General features: G+C 38.4%; 1 protein-coding gene across 8 annotated transcripts in view; it reads left to right on the forward strand.

Annotated features, from left to right (window-relative positions):
* LOC109431038 (myosin-IIIb-like) overlaps positions 1–24,140 on the forward strand; it is a 428,015-nt gene that overhangs the window by 239,018 nt on the left and 164,857 nt on the right. The gene's annotated exons all lie outside the window — the stretch shown is intronic.

Genomic DNA, 24,140 nt, shown 5'->3' on the forward strand with positions numbered 1-24,140 from the left:
GAGAAATTTGGAACAAAAAAGATAAAGGGTTTTAACTGTTTTGACCAAATTTGGAGCATTTTCGTAGGGTGACGCTAGAACAAATCGTTTTATTGCTATATCTTTTTTGTTTCAAATTTCTCGTCAAAGTCGCCTAAGAACCACTTTTAGAGCTTCCAAAAACGCGCATTTTCGTGCGCTGAGAATGTTGCTACGTCATTCCATTCAAAAGATATTGATGATTTTCTAGAAAAAAAATAGTCACTTTTAAAGTATTTTTCACTTCAGTTACAAAAATAACACCCCTCTATTTTTTTTATATGTTTTATAACAACATTTCTTCTTATGAATGCGGGCAAAAGATATTTTTTATGTTTGCCCCAACCCATCATAAACCTTTTTCAAAAAACTCTGATTTTTTTAAGAAAAGTGCCTGTAACTTTTGAACCAAATGAGATAACGACCAGCGCACGAAACGACGCGTCTTCAAATGCTCTACAAGTGTTTCTTGAGCGACTTTGATGAAAAATCGAAACTGAAAAAGTTACCGCCAGAAAACCGGTTTTTCTTGAATCACCCTAAGCTTATTCAGAAAAATACCTCTAGATCAGTCAGTTTTAAAGCTACATAAAAAGTGTCTTCAGCAAACTTGCTCAAAACTGATAGATCTACAACTTTCCCGGAGAATGTATATAGTTACTCTTGCAAATAAAAAAGTTTGGCTACCAATTTCGTTGAAAAAATGGACCACCCTAATTTCCATGCACATTTTAAAGAGGGTTTTATTATTAGGGGCAACTTCGTAGAAGACCATATTTACCTAAAAACTCATTTGAAGGCGTTGAATGCATCTTTCCTCGTAAATCTGGTTCGTGGACCACTGTGCACTGATTCCGAATGCGAGAAGTCTGGGAATCGTGGGAAAGTTTGCTTCTCATAGATGCAGGGAAGAAATCTCCTTCGTCATATGCGCTAATTTCCGTCATATCAGTTGGAAATCTATATATATATATATATATATATATATATATATATATATATATATATATATATATATATATATATATATATATATATATATATATATATATATATATATATATATATATATATATATATATATATATATATATATATATATATATATATATATATATATAAGCTTTGAGTTCGGCTTTAGGATCGGGTTTTTTAAAAAACAAAACAGAACTGAACTCGTCGATTAATGGATAAAGACTAACTGTCGTTTATTATTTTAAGCTTACAGAGGCCTGCCTAGGAAGAGGAATGGTTCCCTGGCTAATTTACCATATGTGTAATTGGATCGCGTCGTCCGGTGGCGCGATGCTGACAGGCTGGTTTCAGTAAGGTTGAAGACAGGTGTGGCTTCCGTGGAAACTGCTGATCTTGCTTATCGTCCGTTGTGTGCCTCGTTCAAAGTTGCTAACGATGTTGCTAACTGTTGTTGTTGTTGTTGGATGTCTCCTAGTTGGCTAAGTATGGCTTCTTCGGAGTTGGGGCAAACTGATGCGATAACTTCTCCCTCCCTAAGTGAGGAACGTCCCGGTCCTTTTCCACCGTATCTGATTATGATTAGCATGATGATAATCACTGCTGTAATTCCGGTAAAAGAAAATCCTCCAAACAGGCTCCAAAACTTAAAGTTGAGATTGTTTTGTTCTAGGTATACATGCTCGAGGTGTCGTCGGTTTTGTATTGTGTCGTGATGAATTTTTCCTAAATCGATGTCTTCCTGTAGCTTCCAGTTTGGTTTGAGATTATAGAATGCGTTATACATGATATTGGGCTCGCCGATATATTCCTCGTTTCTAAATGTTTCGTTGTTGAGTTGTATTGTGCAGTTTTCAAAATTGATGATCACATTTCCTTCCAGGCTTCGGTTATCTGGTCCGCAGGTTGATTTTAATGTTTGATTCCTTATATTGGATATCAAAATGGTGTTGTCAGAAATTAGTTTGATTATTGTTTGGTTATTGAATACAACGTTGCATTTAGGCTTCACTCCGGTTATTAACGGTTTGATACATTCGTCCCCGAGATCCGTCAAGAATGAAGATTTTTGAACGAAGTCTTCCGGTTTTTGTGTGACAAAAATACGGTTACCACTTTTGACTATGAATTCTGGGAATTGGATGATTGATTGATTACTATTGATGATTGGGTATATTCTGATGATTTCCGCGGTGTTCTCCTCTAACAGTGGTACATGCATAAAATATAATAATGTTCCATGACTCGTTGCGAATTTTGGCGTAACATATTGTAGTGCTTCATCCGGTAAGTGAATGTTAATTCCTTGGTCTTGAAGAAGTTCTCTTATCGTTGTAATTTCTCTAATAGATAGGATTTTGTTTGAAGTAATAGACATTTTTGAGAGCAGAATTGCGTCTTGAATGTCCTCGAGCAGCTGATTGAGAATATCTACGTTTACGATGGATGTAATTGTTTCGATGTCGTCCATTAGCAAGTCGTTTAGGTTGGCCTGATTGGTTACTTCCTGTATAGCGTGAGTAAGTTGCTGAATCCGAGTGTTGAGATTTTGATTAACTATGATCTGTTGGTTGTTTTGGTCAATCAAGTCGTTCATCGTAGTATTGATGGCTTGGAGATCAGATGCGTCGGGGGTTCCCGCGATCCATTTCCACACAGTTCCAACGGTGTTCCACCTCCTTGATCGGTGGTGTGGTTGAGGTTTCAGTTGATATATGTTGCTGTATAATTTCTTCGCTTTATACTTTAAAATATTTGTTAGTGGATTAGTGGTTTCGGCATTATTATGGTAAGATGATTTAATCAGGATCTCCGCTGTTTCTTCTATAGAAGACAGATTTATCGGGTGGATTATTTTAATTGTTCCAGTTTGAATTTTACAATGTCTTTCCTTTACAAGCAATAAAGGTTCGTCGTGCAGGTTTCTAATGGTTAGTTTTTGTGCTTGAGTAAGGGTGATCGTCAATATCAGTAAGGGGATTATTCCGGTCTGTAAATTAACAAATATAGCAGGGTGTTAGTAGGTTAGATAGAGGTTTGAGACTATATGGTTAATTATGTAAGGGATTCCTCTTCCGTTTCAATTTGGTTTTATGCAATTTAATATCTCTGTGATCCACGTAAGTTTTCCTTCTATTATGTTTAATTACAACTTTTTTATACCTGGCTTTTCTTTTATTTTTGATACCTTGAATTTTATTGTAGACTCGTTCGTTTCTAATGAAATTTGGATCATCTTCTCTGTGTTTGTTTCTGTTTTCTAATGTTTGTTGTTGGTTTTTTTGTAGTTTTTCTATAATTTCGTCGAAGATTCTATTGCGGTTTTCTAGTATGGTTTCCAAGTTTAAGGGTCTCTCTTCTCCTTCTTTTATGCCATAGAAAATTTCAATTGGTTTTAATTTAGTAACGCTATGAATCGTAGAGTTGTACAAAGTAGTCGCGATGCGATATATTTCTTTATTAGAGAGATCGTCATATTTATTTTTAATGCAAATAAATATTTCGTTAAGGGTAGAGTGGAATCGTTCTACCGTTCCATTGACCTCACTGTGGTTCGATGGGGTGTAGTACAACTGCACTCTTAACCTTTGGAGAAGTCCTCGGACTTCAATTGACTTGAACGCAGCTTCGTTGTCCCATACTATCATGGAAGGAGTTCCATATGTTGAAATTAATTTAACGAGGCCGCGTTTTACGTCTGGTATAGACCTGGATTTTATGGGTATTAACATTGCAAATTTTGAAAGTTTATCTACTGCCGAAAGGAATATGTTGGGGCTTGATATAAAGATATCAATATGGACTATGTCGAGAGGTTTACTTGGTAAAGGGGTTTCGGCAAATTTGAGTTTGTAAGGTTTTCTTTCGTACTTACTCTCAAGGCACGTCTCACAGAGGTTGATAAAGCGTTGTACCTTGTCCTTGATTTTAGGGAAGTAAAACTTCTTCTTAATGACTTCGTAGTTCTCCACTGCTCCTCTATGGGCACGCTGGTGTGTGTCCTCAATGATGTCATTTTGTTCTTCTTCTTTGGTGACGTCCTGTAAAATTAACTGTGTTAATTTTATTTTGAAACTTTTAGCGCGTGAGAAGTGATTCTTGTAGGTCACTTGCATGATGTTCAACCATTCCTCCGGGCAAAGAATACAATTTACTCTTGTAGGGTGCATGTATTCGCGGAAGATTTTTACTGCAATAGGGACTCCGAAGAAAGCACGCGTCATTGTCCGCCTGAAGATTCCTGGAAATATCTCTTCGTATTTTTCCTCATCCTTTTCTCCCTTTTCAATAAGAATTTGGTTTTTGAAAAAGTTCAGCGGTGTTTCGACCATGCGGATTAAGTCTTCATTATCTGATTCAGCTGAATGTACCGTCTCTGAATCCGATGATGATGATGATGATTCACTTTCATTCATGTTAATTTCGTGTGAAATCCTAGACAATCCGTCGGCTACCACATTCTGTTTGCCCGGTTTGTACTGGATTTCATAGTCAAACTCCTCTAAACGCAATTTCATTTTGATCAACCTATCATTTGGCGACTTGAGATTTAGAGCGTAAGTGAGCGGCTTATGATCAGTAAAAAGAGTGAACTTTCGGCCAAACAAGTATGGTCGAAAATATTTACACGCCCAATCAATAGCAAGGAGCTCCTTTTCGATAGCCGAATAGTTCTCCTCAGTTTTTGTGAGCGTGCGCGAGGCGAATGCAATCGGCTTATCATGGCCAATGGGGCCCTGAGATAAAACCGCACCTAACGCGTAGTTAGAAGCATCCGTTGTTAAAATGAATCGCTTGGAGAAGTCTGGATATTGTAGCACATGGCTACTAGTTAGAATACTTTTCAACCGATTGAACGCGGAAACAAATTCATGCGTATGTTCAATCTTTTCTCCTTTTCGTAACGGCTGAGTCAAGGGTTTGGCTATCTGTGCAAAGTCTTTGATGAACTTGCGGTAATAACCAACTACTCCCAGGAATCCTCTAAGCTCAGTTTCGTTGTTGGGCAATGGCCAACCTTTAATAGCACTTATTTTTTCTGGATTAGGTTTCACTCCCTCGGGAGTAACAATGTGTCCAAGAAAGGCTACCTCTTTCTGAAGAAATTCGCATTTATCAATTTGAATTTTGAAATTGTATTTGCGAAGTGTCTCCATAACCTTTTTGAGGTTAACCAAGTGTTCCTGTAAACTAGTGGAATAGATGATGATATCATCCATATACACTAAGCAACGTACCCCGATATGTTCTCGGAGAACGTTGTCCATCACCCGCTGGAACGTGGCAGGTGCGTTTTTCAGTCCAAAAGGCATTCGGACAAACTCGTAGTGTCCGCCTTCGACACTAAACGCAGTTTTAGGAATGTCTTTTACATGGACCTCTATTTGATGGAACCCTGAAGCAAGGTCCAGGGTTGAAAAATATTGACACCTCCCCAACTTATCGAGTATGTCCGTGATATTGGGGATAGGGTATCGATCATCGGTGGTTTTTTGGTTGAGTTTCCGGTAATCGATTACAAGTCGCCACTTCCTTGTACCCGAAGCGTCGGCCTTCTTGGGTACGACCCATATTGGCGAGGACCAGGGACTGTTCGATGGACGAATTATTCCTTGGTCCAACATTTGTACGATTTGTTTTTGGACCTCTTCTCTATGACAGAAGGGGTAGCGATAGTTTTTCGAATAGACGGGTAATTCGTCCTTCGTGTGAATGGTATGTCTTACAGCATTGGTGAATGTTAATTTTTCATCATTTGTGTAGAATACCTCTGGAACCTGTTTTAAAACTTTGAAGAGTTTTTCTTCTTCTTCTTTGTTTAGATGGTCCGTCCGAATGTTTTTCGTAAGGTCTAATTTAACCTTTATTTTATCTTTGGAAGATTGGCTAGGAGCAATCTCTTCAAAATTCAGGAGTTCTGTAAATATCGCCTCATTGTCGATGCTCATTACTGCTGGTTTATTACTCTGGTTGATCAACGGGAAGGTGGCTATACCATTATGAGCATTGTATACTCCTGAGGGTATAATGACTTCTGGACCAATCATAATGTCATGTTCAATTAGGAAATCACCATCCTTTATTCGAACGGGAAATTCTTTCACTAAGGTCTCGCCTTCGTGGAAGTTGAGTTGTTCCTTAGTTGGGAACTTTTTTTTTAATGTTATCGTTGTATTGTTTATTGCAAGGGTATTCGATGCTGTGTCAATTACCGCACCGATAGTTCGAAGAGATTCAAATCCGATCAATCCGTCAAAAAAATCATGGAATCGGAACAAGAAGAATTTTAATTTAGGTAGGTCTTTTATAAAGTTGACAAATGGATTCACATATGTGTACTGATTAATACGATGCGTACCGCTCAAGTTCCTAATATTTTGCTGGGGTCCAGTTGCAATACTACTAGCAGGTATTAGCTCAGGGGTAATGTAATTTTTATTTGCCCCCGTATCAACTAGAAATCTCAGAGGTCTGCCGTCTCTTCTGGGTATTTCTAGATACGGAAGGAAATTATTTTTCATTCCGGGTTCTGTTGATCCGGATCTGTACAAAAATTTAGCTCATCACATTGTTCCGTCTGTGGATAAATTTCTTGCTGTTGTGGGTTGTTGATGTAAGGATCCTCGGCATAGGGGAGTTCGGTAGGAATTTCTTCCGAACTTTCGTGCGAATTTACTTGTGTAGGTGCTGTCCTTTGGTAAGGAACTACTTGCTTATAACTGTTCTGACCAAAAGGGTATCTATTTTGACCCGATGGATCGGGTTTAATCGCTTGAGGTGGCGGAGTTGCATTGTTTGAAGACGCATTACCTTGGAATCTGTTAAATGATGGGTTTTGCGATGGAAATGATGGGAATCTATTGCCGTAGGGTGTGTGCTGAACTGAAGGAAAGGGTTTGTATGGTGGTCTAGAATTTTGCCAGTTATTTTGTGGTTTATTTAAGGCTGGTTTTTGAAAAGTGACTGGTTGTTTAGGGAACTTATCCTTTTTTCGTTGAGACGCGTTGTACTGCTCTATTGCGCTTTGATGCGCTTCATTCAATGAGGCCGGACGAGACACTCTAGTGAGTGTCGAGTAGGGTTCGTTCAAACCATCAATATACGCGTTGGTTACCATGTATTCATAGCTTGTTGCTAGTGGTTTAGCACACGCCGCCGTGTCGTTGTCGAGAGAAATCTTGGCTATTATATCCGCCAAAAGTTCTCTGCATTCATTATAGAAATCGGTAATGCTTCTCGAGCCTTGTTGAAGGTATGATATTTTGGTGACAAGTGTACCGAGATCTCTCTTGTCCCCAAAATATTCTCTCAAAGTGCTTTGTATATCAGCCCACACAACCGGGGTATGGTTTGACACCAAAGCTTCGTTAGCTTTATCAACGATTTTGTCCCGTATAATGCTAGTCCATAGGGGCATAGCACGATCGATGTCTTGCTGTGACGGGCAAGTTGCTTCCGCAAATTTAATTTTATCTTCGACTGATTTCAGCCAGGTTGCTAGTAATTTGGGGTCGCCGGCATACGGTACGACCATTTTAATTGCATCAGGAATCCTAGATGCATCGAAGTTTGTAGGTGACACTACTGAAGGGACAGGTCGGACCGCCGAAGCCTGCCTAATTTCCTCCAAATTTTGTATTTGGAGCCGTTGAGCCTCCATTTGGTTGGTGAGTTCATCAACCAACCTTTGTAAAGCCTCCATATTCCTAGTTATCATACACTTTATTCACTTCTTATAACTAACACTTTATTCACTCCTTATAACTAACACTGAATAGATAAAAAAAAGATCACTTACCTCGAGTCGACTGGTATGCAGCCAGCGACGCAAAGAGCGGGTAAGATGATTTGGTCGGGCCTACCGAGCGTTCTGGTTCCTTGGGGCGCTCTTCCTACGTTGGTTCTGCCGGTGATGATCGCTTGTTGCAGCTTCTAGATGAACACAATGTTTCCTTTCTGCTTTCACACTACGATTTCACTATGAAACACAACGGGTGGCTATCCCCCAAGTCGAGACTGCGCCAGCTTTGAGTTCGGCTTTAGGATCGGGTTTTTTAAAAAACAAAACAGAACTGAACTCGTCGATTAATGGATAAAGACTAACTGTCGTTTATTATTTTAAGCTTACAGAGGCCTGCCTAGGAAGAGGAATGGTTCCCTGGCTAATTTACCATATGTGTAATTGGATCGCGTCGTCCGGTGGCGCGATGCTGACAGGCTGGTTTCAGTAAGGTTGAAGACAGGTGTGGCTTCCGTGGAAACTGCTGATCTTGCTTATCGTCCGTTGTGTGCCTCGTTCAAAGTTGCTAACGATGTTGCTAACTGTTGTTGTTGTTGTTGGATGTCTCCTAGTTGGCTAAGTATGGCTTCTTCGGAGTTGGGGCAAACTGATGCGATAACTTATATATATATATATATATATATATATATATATATATATATATATATATATATATATATATATATATATATATATATATCTATATATATAAAAATGAGTTTGAAGTCCCTTTGAGGCAACAAAACTCAAGAACGGCTGAACCGATCAGGATGACTCTTGCACGGTTCGGTTCGTATTCGTGGTGGCTGTGTTTATATGTACAAAAAGTTACGAAAATCAGCTAGAAAAGTAACAAAATTGAAAATTTTTGATTTTTCATGAGCTGGGAAGGAAATCAACACGATCGAAATGAAATCAATCTAGAGTGCGGTGACGTTATGAGCTCAACAGTTGTCAAACCACCACAGCTTGGCAAGACGAAGTTTGCCGGGACAGCTAGTATACAATAAAAACAGATATTTCAATCTTGTACCGACTTTTCGAACCCTCTTAGCAGAATACCCTCTTTGAATGAGTGTAATCAGTTTCGTACCTTTTAATTCTGCCCTATGTTGCTTATATCCTTTGACATGTCAAAGGATAAGCAACATAGGGCGGAATTAAAAGGTACGAAACTGATTACACTCATTCAAAGATATTTCAAGTTAATTTTGCCAATGGCTCATCAGATGGAATAATTATGCGAAATTTCACGTTTAAATTTCAGTGCCCTAACGTGTTGAAAATGTTTCTCGTTCGGCGTACGGCGAAAGCAATTGCACCAAAGCAGTACCCGGGTAGAGGAAAAGAGCTTAATAAGAGCATATTTTGATATTGAGATCAAAATGTGATATTGGTTTGATTGATATAAGAGATAAAAGATCTAAAAATAATATCTAAAATTTACTCCTGGAACATCATTATCAGATCATAATTAGATCTTGTAAGATCTAACCAATAGCAGCAAGCTATTCGTTTGATCTTGAAAAATCAAAATTTGATATTCTTCAGATGTTCCAGGAACATTTTTCAGATATTATTTTCAGATCTTTATCTCTTATGTCAATCAAACCAATATCACGTTTTGATCGTCAGTACTTCACCTCTACCCGGGTAGCTAGTTGAATTATTCTTCATCACCACTCAATTTTCACTTCGCCAGATTCATTTGTTGAACCAACCTTCAACCCCACTAAAGCTCTGTGGCACTTCATAGGTGGATTTCACTACTGCAGAATGCAACAAAAGCTGTTGGATTGATTGAATAAATCACTTTTTTCCCATCGGTAAAATGTAAACAACAAGTTGTCTTCTTAGAACCTTTCTGCTCAATTTCAGATGATGAACATATGTTTTGATTTGAATAGCGAGGAATTTGATCCACTTTTCGAATAAATACCTACGTTCAAATAAATCATAAGTTTTGACTATTCTGTGTACCTGTAGAAGGTGTGTCGAGAATTCAATTCAGGTTGTGCCCGAAATAAAGCCTGTATCTGGAATAATCGGGACATAGAAGTACGGCAGTAACTCTGTACTGAATCAATAAAAATTGGCCAAAAATTAACTAAGAACTCTTTGATGTATGTTTATTGTTTGTGCAAAATTTCATAAAAATCGATGCATTACTTTTAATTGTGGATGAGAAACAAACAGACGTGGTTTCTAAGGTTTTGTACAATCATACCCCATTTTCATTCGCATACTATATGGTTCTTTCCCCGCTACAATTGGGTTTTTAATTTAAGATAAATATATTGATTTTTCGATTTTATACGGAAGAGCACCTTTTTCTGAGCCACTATGATTTTTTTCAGATTTTTAGAATCTTATTTTGGTACCTAAAATCAATTTCAAAGATTTTTTTTTGAAATCACCTTTTGACAGCTGGGCAACTGTTTGACAGCTCCGCCCAGTACAAACTGCGACAAGGGGTGATTCGACAAATCGCTCCCATACAAACTTCAAATTGATTTTTAAATAGGTTCCCGGGCTCCAAAATTCATGAAAATTTGGATTTCGGCTCAGTTTGACATGCAGATTCAGAGTATCGAATTATCTCAACACCGTTAAAGAAGCCAATTCAAAGTTCTGTGGGAATAATTATGAAATTTCGTGAGCAGTTATGATACTTACAGAGACACTTTCTTGCAAAATTTCATCAACTTTTATCATTTGGATTGATAGTTACTGGTGTTGATAGGGGATAGTATTAGTGAAAATGTTTCATGTTTTTCATGTGCGATATTTGCCCATTCATTACTTTTGAATGTCTCCGACAATTTTCTTGAAATTTTCACAGAAGGTAGTTGATTATGTGTATATTATGCTTATATGTATATTATATTTCAACAATACACTAGATATAATAAAGGGTACTCACTAATTGTTGTCTGAGGGCACATTGGTCGGGCTCCATACAAAGGGGCGGCCAAAACTCTCAAAAAACGAAATTGATATTTTTAAACTTTTTATTAAACGTAATTGTGGAGCCTCGTAGCCGTGCGGTTAGGGTCAACAAGCTTCTAATCGCACCATGCTATGGGGTGAGGGTTCGATTCCCACTCCGGGCGATGAAACTTTTCGTGAGGAGACTTTCATCTCCGTATCCACTGGTGCATGCTCCGTGTGTCCCTTGTCTAGTGTTAAGTTTCATTCAGTCTGTGCAGCCTTTGGCTGAAGACGGTGTCCGCGTCTTTTTTTATTTCACCTTATAACAAAGATAATGTATTGTAGTTTTATGATTCTTAATTAAAAGCATACCAGCTTTTGTATTTCAATGACATTTTCACTGCCAAAGTGGCCTAAGTCATAAAATTAAAAAATGAATTATTCGAAAAAGGTAAAATAATAATATTTTGAGAATGGAATATATGTTTCATATTATACAGCATATGAAAGCTTGTTATTGGACTGCTTGAATGCACGTATGGTGCAAAATTAATATGTCACAAAACTTTTCAAATTATATATTGCACCTTAGGAATATTGGTAATTTTTAAGTTAAAAAACGGTTCGTGTCGTCACGTGTCGCCGCAATTTCAAATAGTACATCTTAAGGCGAAACTGGAAGCATTTCCTCATTTTTTTAATAAAATAACGTAGCAATATTTTCAAAATCGGGTTTCGTGCACATGTAGATTATGGATCAAAGTATCTCCTGAATTTTTTCCTGGTGGAAAAAGTTTTTCGTTTTTGCAGAAACCATTTTTTGTGCAATTTTATTTAAAAATGGTTTCTGCAAAAACGAAAAACTTTTTCCACCAGGGAAAAATTCAGGAGATACCTTGATCCATACTCTACATGTGCACGAAAAGGGGGTGGAAGCTCAGGTAAAATATTATCTCCTAGGCGCCCATTGAAAACACCACCCCCGGCGAAGACTGGCACTCGAGCCTAGCTATTTAACACTGTAGTTGGAGGAAATGCCAATGCAGAACCCGTAGCTTCCGGGAAGGTAAGCCCAGCTCCCTGGGTTAGTGGGTTGGTGTCAGGCCCTGCGAGCCAGCCGTAAAAAAGACTAGCACCGGAAAATCAACAAGAGAAGAATGCGAACCGATACCAATGGCGATGTGGTGATATGGGGGTGCTCAATAAATACAACCGTTTACTTTGAGGTCGTTTTACAGAATAGTCTTTATTCTTCTAATGTCATCTTAATGTCAATGCCTACCTTGATTAATATTATTCACTACAACTTTCGGGCATCCTGACAAAACCGATGTCCTCATCGTTACTGTCATCATTTGGCATATCATTACACATCCACTTTCTCATATTATTGGGAGAGCAAACTGAATTGAACGGAACACTCGAAACTTGAAATCCATCTATATCAGATATAACAAAACGATCATTTGGCAAAATTTTTTTAATCTGATATGGCCCTTTAAACTTAGCATCTAATTTATGTGAATTATTTACCTTCAAAACGACAAAATCTCCTTCTTTATAATCGGCGCATTTGATCCTCTTTTTATCCATCATCCTTTTATTATATTCTTGAACTTCTCTATTTTTAATTTGTGCTCTGTTTCGAATGTCTTGTATATTTTCATTTTGTTTATCAATTTGTTTATTTTTTATAAAACGTTCAATATTACAATTTTCATTTTCTATAGGATTTTGTTGTATTCCAAACAATAAAACACTTGGAAAGTTATTCACAGATCTGTGATAAGTATTATTGAAAACATATTCGATTTTATAAAGGATTTTATCCCAGTTTTCCTTCGATTCATCACATAACTTTGCCAGCATTGGAGTCAACGTCTTATTCATTCGTTCTACTTGACCATTTGATTCAGGTGTTCGTACTGCCACTTTAACATGATTGATACAATGAGATTTTACAAAACTTTCAAATTTACTGCTTGTAAAACACGACCCTCTATCGGTTACAATTCTTAAAGGTCTGCTGTAAAAATTCATATAGTTTTTAAGATGGTTGATAACTTCGTCTACATTTGTAGTTTTTGTTGGAAATAATTTTGTAAATTTAGAGAAAGCATCAACTATAACCAAAACGTATTTCTGTCGATTTGATGAAGGTAATTGGATAGGACCATAGTGATCAATATGAATAGTATCAAAAGGTTTATTTCCTTTATCGATTATTTTCAAAAAACCTTCCTTTTTCTCAGATGGGCTATAAAAGATGCAAGTTAAACAATTTTGAATATATTTCTTAACAATTTTTTTCATACTACAGTCATAGCACAATCATGGGTCACCCACAATTATGGGTCAATTCCATTTGAATTGCATGGTGAACTGCCTGACTAATAATTGTTACAGAGTGACCCATAATTGTGCAATGACTGTACTGAACCAAAAATATTTTCTTATTTCCTGAATTGTTTTTTCGATTCCAATGTGACCGCAATTATCATGATGTAATCTTATCACATTATCTATCATCAATTTGGGAACAACTAATAAATTTTTCTCACCTTCTTTTCTAAACAAAACACCATTCAATAACAAAAAATTTGGAAAAGTTGATCTTTCTAACAAATGTTTTATATTCATAATTTTACTGTCTTGTTCTTGCGTTATGATTATGTTATTTTCAACTTCACATTCATTTAGAACATTTATTGTTTCTTCTTCTGATGAAGGCTTATCTACACTTTTATATATCGTATTCTGTCGACTGAGGGCATCCACATGCTTCATTTTTGCTTCATCTCTGTATTCAAGGTCAAAGTTATAATTTTCTAATAATAATGCCCAACGACTTATCTTTGGATTCAATTCTTTTTTAGACAATGTTTGAACCAATGCACTACAATCAGTAAATATTTTAAATTTTATACCCGACAAATAAACATGAAAGCGTTTGATAGCATGTACAACAGCCAAAGTCTCGAGTTCAAAGCTATGCAATTTTGATTCGTAATTGTCAGTAATTTTACTAAAATAACTGATCGGATGAAAGTTTCCATCACATTGCTTCTGTAGCAGTATCGCACCAAAACCATGGGAACTCGCGTCGCAATGCAGTTGTGTTTCTGCAGAAGGATTATAAAGTGCCAAAATAGGAGCTGAAATCAACTTTTGCTTGAGCGTTTCAAATGCTTCCAAATGTTCATTTTCAAAGTTAAATTTAGAATCTTTTTTCAAAAGGTTGTATAGAGGACGTGCAATTGTAGCAAAGCTTTTGACAAATTTTCGGAAATAACTTGTAAGCCCTAAGAACCTTTAAACTTCTTTCACATTTTTAGGTATCGGAAATTTAGAAATGCTTTCAATATGTGAACTGTTTACTTTCCTACCATTTTTGTTCAGTGTGTACCCTAAATATTCAATTTCTTCAAAAATAAACTTACATTTTTCTAAATTTAACTCCAGTAAATTTTTGCTTAGAATTTCTAAAACTTGTTGTAAAATTTCCAAATGCTCTTCAAAAGTTTCACTTGCTATCAAAATATCATCTAAATATACTACTATTTTTCCGCTATCAATTATTTTTTTGAAAATTTTGTTTATAAATCTCTGGAAAACAGCCGGGGCATTGCATAAACCAAATGGTGCTCTTAAATATTCGTATTGTCCATTTGGAGTTACAAACGAAGTAAATTTGGTTGACTCTTTTGACAATTTTATTTGATGAAATCCAGATTTAAGGTCTAAAATTGTAAAATACTTTTTATTTCTTAAGCTATCAAATATGTCCTCAATAATAGGTAAAGGAAAGTTGTTACGAACTGTATCCTTATTAAGCTTCCTAAAATCTACACACATTCTTAAATCATTATTTTTCTTTGGTATTAACACGATAGGACTTGCAAATGGCGAATTGCTTTCTTTTATTATCCCAGCGTCTAAAAGTTCTTTAATTTTAATTTCGACCTTTTGTTTTTGGTCAAATGATAATCTACGAGGTTTGAAATGAAATGGATCTCCATTTTTTTAAATAATTTCCATTTCATATTTTGTTTCAGGCGTTGAAGGTTTACTAAAATCCAAATAACTTTTTTTGAAAATATTTAAAAATTGTGCCAACTGATCTTTTGTTATCTTCCCGATGTTTTCATCACTAATTTCAAAAACATCAGAGCTGATATTAAAAATATTTACCTTTTCTCTAGAATCAATTTCAGGCTTCGAGTTTTCAACATCTAATGAGCATAACCGAATGTTTTGATGAATTATGGTTTTGATTTTTGAGTGCATAATAACATCCCGTCCGATGATGGCATCGTGAAGACCAAGCACCTTATCCGGTACTACAACGAAGTTAATTCTGAAAGAAATGTTTTGAATATGAATAATATTAATACATTCACCTAACGTCTTAAGCCTTTTTCCACCTACACCCTGGTAACGTTTGCATTTGTTATTTTTAGTTATATTTGATTTTTCTACTAAACCACGGCGTATAAGTGAAATAGGGCTTCCAGTATCAAAAAGAGCTTTAAAACAATTATTAAAATTAGCAAGTTTAAATTCTACTAATCCGTCATATCCTTCATCTACTACTTTGTCCTCTATGTCCTCGTCATTTATAACTGCATTAACAATAGGCCAGTTCGTTGATTCGTGCTTCTCTAATCCATCCTTGGGAAACGATGACGCAGTTTTCTTCTGTTTTTGATCGGAGACATTCTTACAATACACAGCAACATGTCCAGGTTGATTGCAGGAACAACATACGGCAGGTCTCTTGAAGGTAGTTTTACTGTCCATTTTCACCATCCGAAATGCTTGAATGATATCAGCAACCGTCTTAAAATTTTGAATTCTAGCTTGGTTCTTCAATGGCAAATCAGTAATTCCTTCTACGATGTATTCAACCAACTCCTTTTCAGTTAGCTTCAGTTTCTGTGCAATCAGCATCTTCGATCGGCAATAATCAGCGAACGGCTCTTGACCAAACCATCTGATCTTCTCCAAACGTTTGCGCAACTCAAATCCATTGAAAACTGATCCATACGTTTTACGAAGATCTTCCAACGTTTCTTCATATGTCTTCAGCATAAAATCAGCTCGTGAGTGTAGCCAAATTTTTGCGTTACCTTTTAACTGTTTGATGACTAGAAGCTTCATAGTTTGACAATTGAGTGCCAGAGCACGCTTGGTGTTTTCCAGTATAGTAATAAAATGGCCAACATCTTCCTCGTTTCGACCCTCGAAATACGGCAAAAGAGCAGCAATCTCTTCAAGGCGAAAAAAGTTTCTTTGTATTTCCAATGCGGAGCCGGTAATATTGAACAATCCTTGACATCCACAACCAACAATATCCTGATGACTGCTCACGTTATTTTCCAGAAGCGAATTTCCTCTCAACAATTCTCCGTTTCCATCGTTTGAACATACTTGACCAGTTTGCAGAGACGAAATTGTAGCATTCATGGTGCCTTCAGCAACGATTCCTACAGATTTGCTTGCAACTTCTTAATGAAGAATTCGGTCAGCAGCTTCAAATCTCCGAAAGGATGACGAAGTTCATCGGAAGTCTTCTGAATGCGTAGCGTTATCCCACTTCTGATTTGTGGTGATATGGGGGTGCTCAATAAATACAACCGTTTACTTTGAGGTCGTTTTACAGAATAGTCTTTATTCTTCTAATGTCATCTTAATGTCAATGCCTACCTTGATTAATATTATTCACTACAGGCGACGACCACAGCGACGAAAAGGGGCTTGCGTTTGGAAGCTCGGTACGTGGAACTGCAGATCTCTCAACTTCATCGGGAGCACCCGCATACTCGCCGATATACTGAAGGACCGCGGGTTCGGAATCGTAGCGCTGCAGGAGGTGTGTTGGACAGGATCTATGGTGCGAACGTTTAGAGGTAATCATACCATCTACCAGAGTTGCGGCAACACACGTGAGCTGGGAACAGCTTTTATAGTGATGGGCGACATGCAGAGGCGCGTGATCGGTTGGTGGCCGATCGACGAAAGAATGTGCAGGTTGAGGATCAAGGGCCGATTCTTCAACATTAGCATAATAAACGTGCACAGCCCTCACTCCGGAAGCACTGATGATGACAAAGACGCATTTTACGCGCAGCTCGAACGCGAGTACGACCGCTGCCCAAACCACGACGTCAAGATCATCATAGGGGATCTAAACGCTCAGGTAGGCCAGGAGGAGGAATTCAGACCGACGATTGGAAAGTTCAGCGCCCACCAGCTGACGAACGAAAATGGCCTACGCCTTATCGATTTCGCCGCCTCCAAGAACATGGCCATTCGTAGCACCTTCTTCCAGCACAGCCTCCCTTATCGTTACACCTGAAGATCACCACAACAAACGGAATCGCAAATCGACCACGTTCTGATTGATGGACGGCACTTCTCCGACATTATCGACGTCAGGACCTATCGTGGCGCTAATATCGACTCCGATCACTACCTGGTGATGGTTAAACTGCGCCCAAAACTCTCCGTTATTAACAAGGTACATTACCGGCGGCCGCCCCGGTACGATCTAGAGCGACTGAAGCAACCGGATGTCGCCACCGCATACGCGCAGAATCTCGAGGCAGCGTTGCCGGACGAGGGTGTGCTCGATGTGGCCCCTCTAGAGGACTGCTGGAGTACAATCAAAGCAGCCATCAACAACGCAGCTGAGAGCACAATCGGGTTCGTAGAACGGAGTCGACGAAACGATTGGTTCGACGAGGAGTGCAGAGCGGTTCTAGAGGAGAAGGATGCAGCGCGGGCGGTAATGCTGCAGCATGGAACCCGACAGAATGTGGAGCGATACAGACAGAAGCGGAAGCAGCAGACCCGTCTCTTCCGGGAGAAAAAGCGCCGCCTGGAAGAAGCGGAGTGCGAGGAAATGGAACTGCTGTGCCGTTCACAGGAAACACGCAAGTTCTACCAGAAGCTCAACGCATCCCGCAAAGGCTACGTGCCGCAAGCCGAAATCTGCAGGGATAAGGACGGGAGCCTCCTGACGGACAAACGTGAGGTGATCGAAAGGTGGAAGCAGCACTTCGACGAGCACCTGAATGGCGAAGAGAATGTAGGCACGGAGGACCAAGGCAGCGGAGGAAATGTTTATGTTGGTGCAGCAGAGGACGGGAACGAACCAACTCCCACGCTGAGGGAAGTTAAGGATGCCATCCACCAGCTCAAACACAACAAAGCGGCTGGTAAGGACGGTATCGCAGCGGAACTCATCAAGATGGGCCCGGAAAAGTTGGCCACCTGTCTGCACCAGTTAGTTGTCAAGATCTGGGAAACCGAACAGCTACTGGAGGAGTGGGAGGAAGGGATAATCTGTCCCATCCACAAGAAAGGCGACAAGTTAATGTGTGAGAACTTTCGAGCGATCACCATTTTGAATGCCGCCTACAAAGTGCTATCCCAGATCATCTTCCGTCGTCTTTCACCTAAAGTAAATGAGTTCGTGGGAAGTTACCAAGCCGGTTTCATCGACGGCCGGTCGACAACGGACCAGATCTTCACCGTACGGCAAATCCTCCAGAAATGCCGTGAATACCAGGTCCCAACGCATCACCTGTTCATCGACTTCAAAGCGGCATACGACAGTATCGACCGCACAGAGCTATGGAAAGTTATGGACGAGAACAGCTTTCCCGGGAAGCTGACTAGACTGATAAGAGCAACGATGGACGGTGTGCAGAACAGCGTAAGGATTTCGGGTGAACTATCCAGTTCATTTGAATCTCGACGGGGACTACGACAAGGTGATGGACTTTCCTGCCTACTATTCAACATCGCCCTGGAAGGTGTTATGCGACGAGCCGGGCTCAACAGCCGGGGTACGATCTTCACGAAATCCAGCCAATTTGTATGTTTTGCGGATGACATGGATATTATTGCTAGGACATTTGAAACGGTGGCAGAACAGTACACCCGCCTGAAACGTGAAGCAGCAAAGGTCGGACTGGTGGTGAATGCGGCTAAGACAAAGTACATGCTGGTAGGTGGGACTGAGCGAGACAGGACAAGCCTTGGCAGCAATGTTACGATAGACGGGGATACTTTCGAGGTGGTAGAAGAATTCGTCTACCTCGGTTCCTTGCTAACGGCTGACAATAACGTGAGCCGTGAAATACGAAGGCGCATCATCAGTGGAAGTCGTGCCTATTATGGGCTCCAGAAGCAACTGCGGTCAAAAAAGATTCACCCCCGCACCAAATGTACCATGTACAAGACGTTAATAAGACCGGTGGTTCTCTACGGGCACGAGACGTGGACGATGCTCGAGGAGGACATGCAAGCACTCGGAGTTTTCGAGCGACGGGTGCTAAGGACGATCTTCGGCGGCGTGCAGGAGAACGGTGTGTGGCGGAGAAGGATGAACCACGAGCTCGCTGCACTTTATGGCGAACCCAGCATCCAGAAGGTAGCCAAAGCCGGAAGGATACGGTGGGCAGGGCATGTTGCAAGAATGCCGGACAACAACCCTGCAAAGTTGGTGTTTGCTAACCATCCGGTTGGTACAAGAAGGCGTGGAGCGCAGAGAGCACGATGGGTGGACCAGGTGGAGCGTGATCTGGCGAGTGTTGGGCGTGACCAACGTTGGAGAGCTGCAGCTGCAAATCGAGTATTATGGCGGCAAATTGTTGATTCAGTATTATCATGAATTTGATGTTAACTAAATAAATGAAATGAAATGTGCACGAAAACCGCTTTTGAAAATATTGCTTCGTTATTTTATTAAAAATCAAAAACCAAAAAGTGAGGGAATGGATCCAGTTTCACCTTAAACATCATGCTTAGGGCTGCATAAAAACGTTTAAATATTTTGCAGAAATTTGCAGTTTTTCAAATTAGAGCTATTTAAAGAAGTCATGTTTTTACATATATTTTGCGTTATTTTTCCATTTTTGACTGAAATAAAATGTATCTTCCCACATTTTTCACACGTTTTGAACATACTTGATTGGATTTGATCGAAAGATGATCATTCAATTAAATTCAAATTTGTTTTTCTAACATAAAACGCAAAAAAATGGGATTTACTGATTTTTACTGTTTTTGAAATTATTGAAGTTTCATAATTTCGTAATTTTTGAATACCCCTTTTTAAACACCAAAACCTATAACTTCGATTAAACACATAAAAACAGTTTTAGCTGAACTTTATCTTTTTCCGACCATTGTGGAGGGGCTAAAATCACGATCAGCCCTAATATATGTTTCAACTATAAAATTGTTGATAGTGCATCGATTTTTTTTGAAATTTTTCCTATGCAAGTAAAGTAGATTGAGAGGTTTGTGTTCAAAATTTCAACCATTTCCTCATTCAAAATCAAAAGTTACAGCACTGACAAGTTAAACCAGTGGCTGTACAAAATTCAATTGCTCGCGTTCTACGGTTTAATTGCTACAACAAAAGGTACTTCACCGATTCACATGAAATTTTGCAGGTGAAATGAACATATCTTAAGATATTATCACGCAAAATTTGAGCAATTCTAATGTATGTTTTGCAGAGTTACAGCCATATTTCTGTGTCCCGATTATTGCGGATACAGGCTTTAGGTGTGGATTATTCGGGAATTGAATTTAAGGGACAATTCTTCAATATTATTATGATATGGACGATGATGTCTCCAGTTAGCCTAGTGGTTAAGGCTATGGATCGCCAATCCAGAGACGGCAAGTTCGATTCCCGTTCCGATCGGGAAAACATTTCTCGACTCCTTGGGCATAGTGCATCATTGTACTTGCCACACAATGTACAAATTCACGCAATGGCAGACAAAGAAAGCCCTTCAATTAATAACTGTGGAAGTGCTCTGAAACACTAGTTGAAGAGAAGCAGGCCAAGTTCCGATGCGAACGTGCAGCCAAAAAGAAGAAGAAGAAGATGGACGATTATGTATAAATTAGTAACTGATACCAAATAAGGCGAGGTGCAAGAATAAACTCGACTATTATTGGTCGGTGTTTAGATAGACGGGAATTAGATCGAAACTCTATTTTGAAAATTCCATCACAGTAAAATGGCAGGTTTTCTTCTCAAAAGCTGTGAACTGTAATTGTTTGATGTTGCTCATACAAACAAAATTTATTTCTAATGAGTGTATTCAGTTTTGTACCTTTTAATTCCACCCTATTTCGCTTATCCTTTTACAGATAAGACAACTACAAGTGGCAGTCGAAATACGCGTATCTGTCAAAGGATAAGCAAAATAGGGCGGGATTAAAAGGTACAAAACTGAATACACTCATTCGTAAAGGGTATTCTGCTTAGAGGATTCAAAAAGTCGGTGCAAGAATTTATTTGTTTTTGATCGCCTTTTATTGCTCAACATATAAACAAGCATGATACTTACTTGAAAATTATGATGGATCTTCCTTCTAACCATTTCTCCTCCTTCATCAGTCACATCTCAACGTGCTCGTGGCAGCATAATTTCTGCCATTGTGTTTGACTAATGAGCAGAAAAGCCTCGCGCATAGTTGCTTTTGAAAGAACGAACCTCTTCCACATCGTGGAGTAGAGATAGGTATCTACGGTTAGCAGCATCAGTCAAAGTAGCGGAATTTGCGAACAAAACAAACATCAATGATCGCAGACAAACCGAAGCCGAGACTCGCTGAAACCGGTGGAATTGCGGAGGCAAAAGCCGTAAAAAAATCAACTTTAAAGCGGCAGACTTTAGGAGAACAAATGATTAATTAAGAGGTTACAAGAAGGAAGGCATTGGATCTTCATTTTTCTTTTCTGACTTGCGAGGATGGTGGTTTTGAGGTAATCAACATCATTCTGCGGGTAACCTTACTTTGTAGGAGAAAAAAAAATCCATCAAATGTGCAAAGTTTTGGAACGATGGTGAAGCGTCATAAGAGAGGTTGAAGTGCGTTCGTTCATGGTGTACCCATCCGAAAGATAAACCAACATAGTTCATTTTAAGCGAATGATAATTATTTTAATTAGCCTTTGGAACTCCGACGGGAGTGAAGAAGAGCCATTTCTTGAGAGTTTTGCAAGCTTTTGTCTTCGTGCCACTGGGGGTTTTCGTAACTCGTAACTAAGTTAATGAGCCTACCTCTAGGGGATGTTAGCACTCGGTGTTGACGTTTATTGGTTTTACGTCAGGTTTTACTCTTAGAAGGCTCATCATCAGCTAGCATTGTGGTTGCATTAGGGTCAAATGAAGTGCCGAGAGCAGGTCGATTGCGGGGTGAATTTGCATAACGTGCTTCCTCTTATGTTGGTCGGACGGATTGTGTCGGTGGTTTTCTCATTTCCTGCGGTAAGTTGAAATGTTATGCAATATGTGGTTTGCACGTGAGAAATGTTGGTATTGATAATGATGAAGACGTTGGATATGCGGAGTGTATCATCTCAGTTGAATCCGTTAAGGATATTGCCTTCCCTAGAAATATCAAAATGAGGGTAATGATGAACACTCCCGATCAAAAATTTGGGAACACCCACTCAGAAACATGTCATTTTTAGGCCCATATCTTCGCCAATTTGCGTTCGATTTTAAAGCCCCAGGTCTCATTTAAAAGATAATAATTTGAAGAAACTTTGAACATGATTTAGGAGAGGTTTTTTTTTTAATATTTATGCTTAAACTAAAGTTGCAACATTTTCTAAAAAATATATTTAAACTTGCGAGCAGTGCTGAAAAATACATTTCGTCATATCTGAATTCAATTACCTACAGCTCATTTTACAAGCTGAATCAGAGAATATGGTATATGAAAAACTTGTGCGTCTAGACCAGTTCTGCAAGAAAGTCACGGAAAAACTACTACTTTTCGAATATTTGAGGTAAATGTCACGGACTACCTTCGAAAAATGCCAAATGATATTCACCGTGAATATCATTGGGATTTTTCGAAGGAAGTCCGTGACATTTATCTTAAATATTCGAAAAGTAGTAGTTTTTCCGTGACTTTCTTGCAGAACTGGTCTAGACGCACAAGTTTTTCATATACCATATTCTCTGATTCAGCTTCTTAAATGAGCTGTAGGTAATTGAATTCAGATATGACGAAATGAATTTTTCAGCACTGCTTGCGAGGGTGTCGCTGGAAATTGGATCGATCAAATTTGAAGATTAGAGAGGTAATATAACCCTATTTTTATTAGCTGCTTTTTAACGAGCTTAGCTGAAAAAGCTAGGAAAGACAGTCAGACGTACTGAGTTTTTTTACGTTCAAAATTCAGACTAGCGTCGAGCATTGCTCTAAATCTTGAATACTTGTCTAAAGCCACATGTGATGTTCAGTAAAGTTCGAAAGGACAACAAAAGCCATCTTGTGATATTGTCTAATTTCTGTTGTTAGATGGCAACGCTGATCAATTTTTTTTCCAATAATGGAGATAGTTCACATGGTTATTATTGATTAAGATAACGTAACTGTAACACATTATCATTTTTAATTTGCTTGAGAACTCGTCCTTGTAAAAATCGATTGCTTCAAATTATCTTTTACCCTAGCATCACCGCTTAAATGGCTTAAATAATATCAAATATCGATCAAAGACATTGAGAAAAAATATCGAATTTTCCAGGGATTTTTCGAAAAATCTTTCGAAAACTGCTTCAGGAATTTTCCCCCCATGAATTCTATTGGAAGTTTTCCCTATTATTTCTCCGGATTTTTTCCCAGGAACTTGTGCACAGATTTCTACTAAAATCCTCAAAAGGCAATTGGAAACTCTATTCAACGGCTGCTTTAGAAAACCCATCAAGGATTCGTCATAATGTATCATTGTGCTTGTCTCACAACACGCAAATTCATGCAATGGCAGTTAAAGAAAGCCCTTGAATAAGTAACTGTGGAATTAATAACGTTTTTTTTGGAAATTCCTCGAAAATTCTTTTAAAAAAATCTTCCGTTTTTTTAATCTTCCTTGTTATAAAGCATTTTCTTTGTTTTCTTTGGAAATATATTCAGAGATCATTACAGAACTTCCATGGAGTAAGGTCCGGAAAAGTTCGAATGGGACAATAGTTTATGAGGTCAATGCAAAGGTTAAGGTTGTTCGAAGCTCATTGAATAACAGTCCGTCACTCCAAAAATTATTAAAATTGTTTAATTTTTCGGAAAATTATGAAAAAAAGGTTAGTTTTTGATAAAAAATGTAATTTATGATAGCTCTTTCAACGCATGGATTGGGATTGTAATGAATTTAGAACTTGGTCTTTTATTTTGGGGCGTACCCGACTAGTAAAATATATCAAGTTTATAACACATTGTGTTATGATGATATGATTTTTTTCTATAACTTATTTTGTTATAAACTAGATGCAGGATGAGGTTAAAATGACTAAAACAGTAACAAAAAGTAAACCGGTCTAATCAAGATAATAACCTATTTTGTTATAATCAGAACAAAATTAAAACACAATATGATATAAATTTTAGCTTC

This window comes from Aedes albopictus, chromosome 3 (genome assembly GCF_035046485.1).
Source record: "Aedes albopictus strain Foshan chromosome 3, AalbF5, whole genome shotgun sequence".
Classification (NCBI taxonomy): Eukaryota; Metazoa; Arthropoda; class Insecta; order Diptera; family Culicidae; genus Aedes; species Aedes albopictus.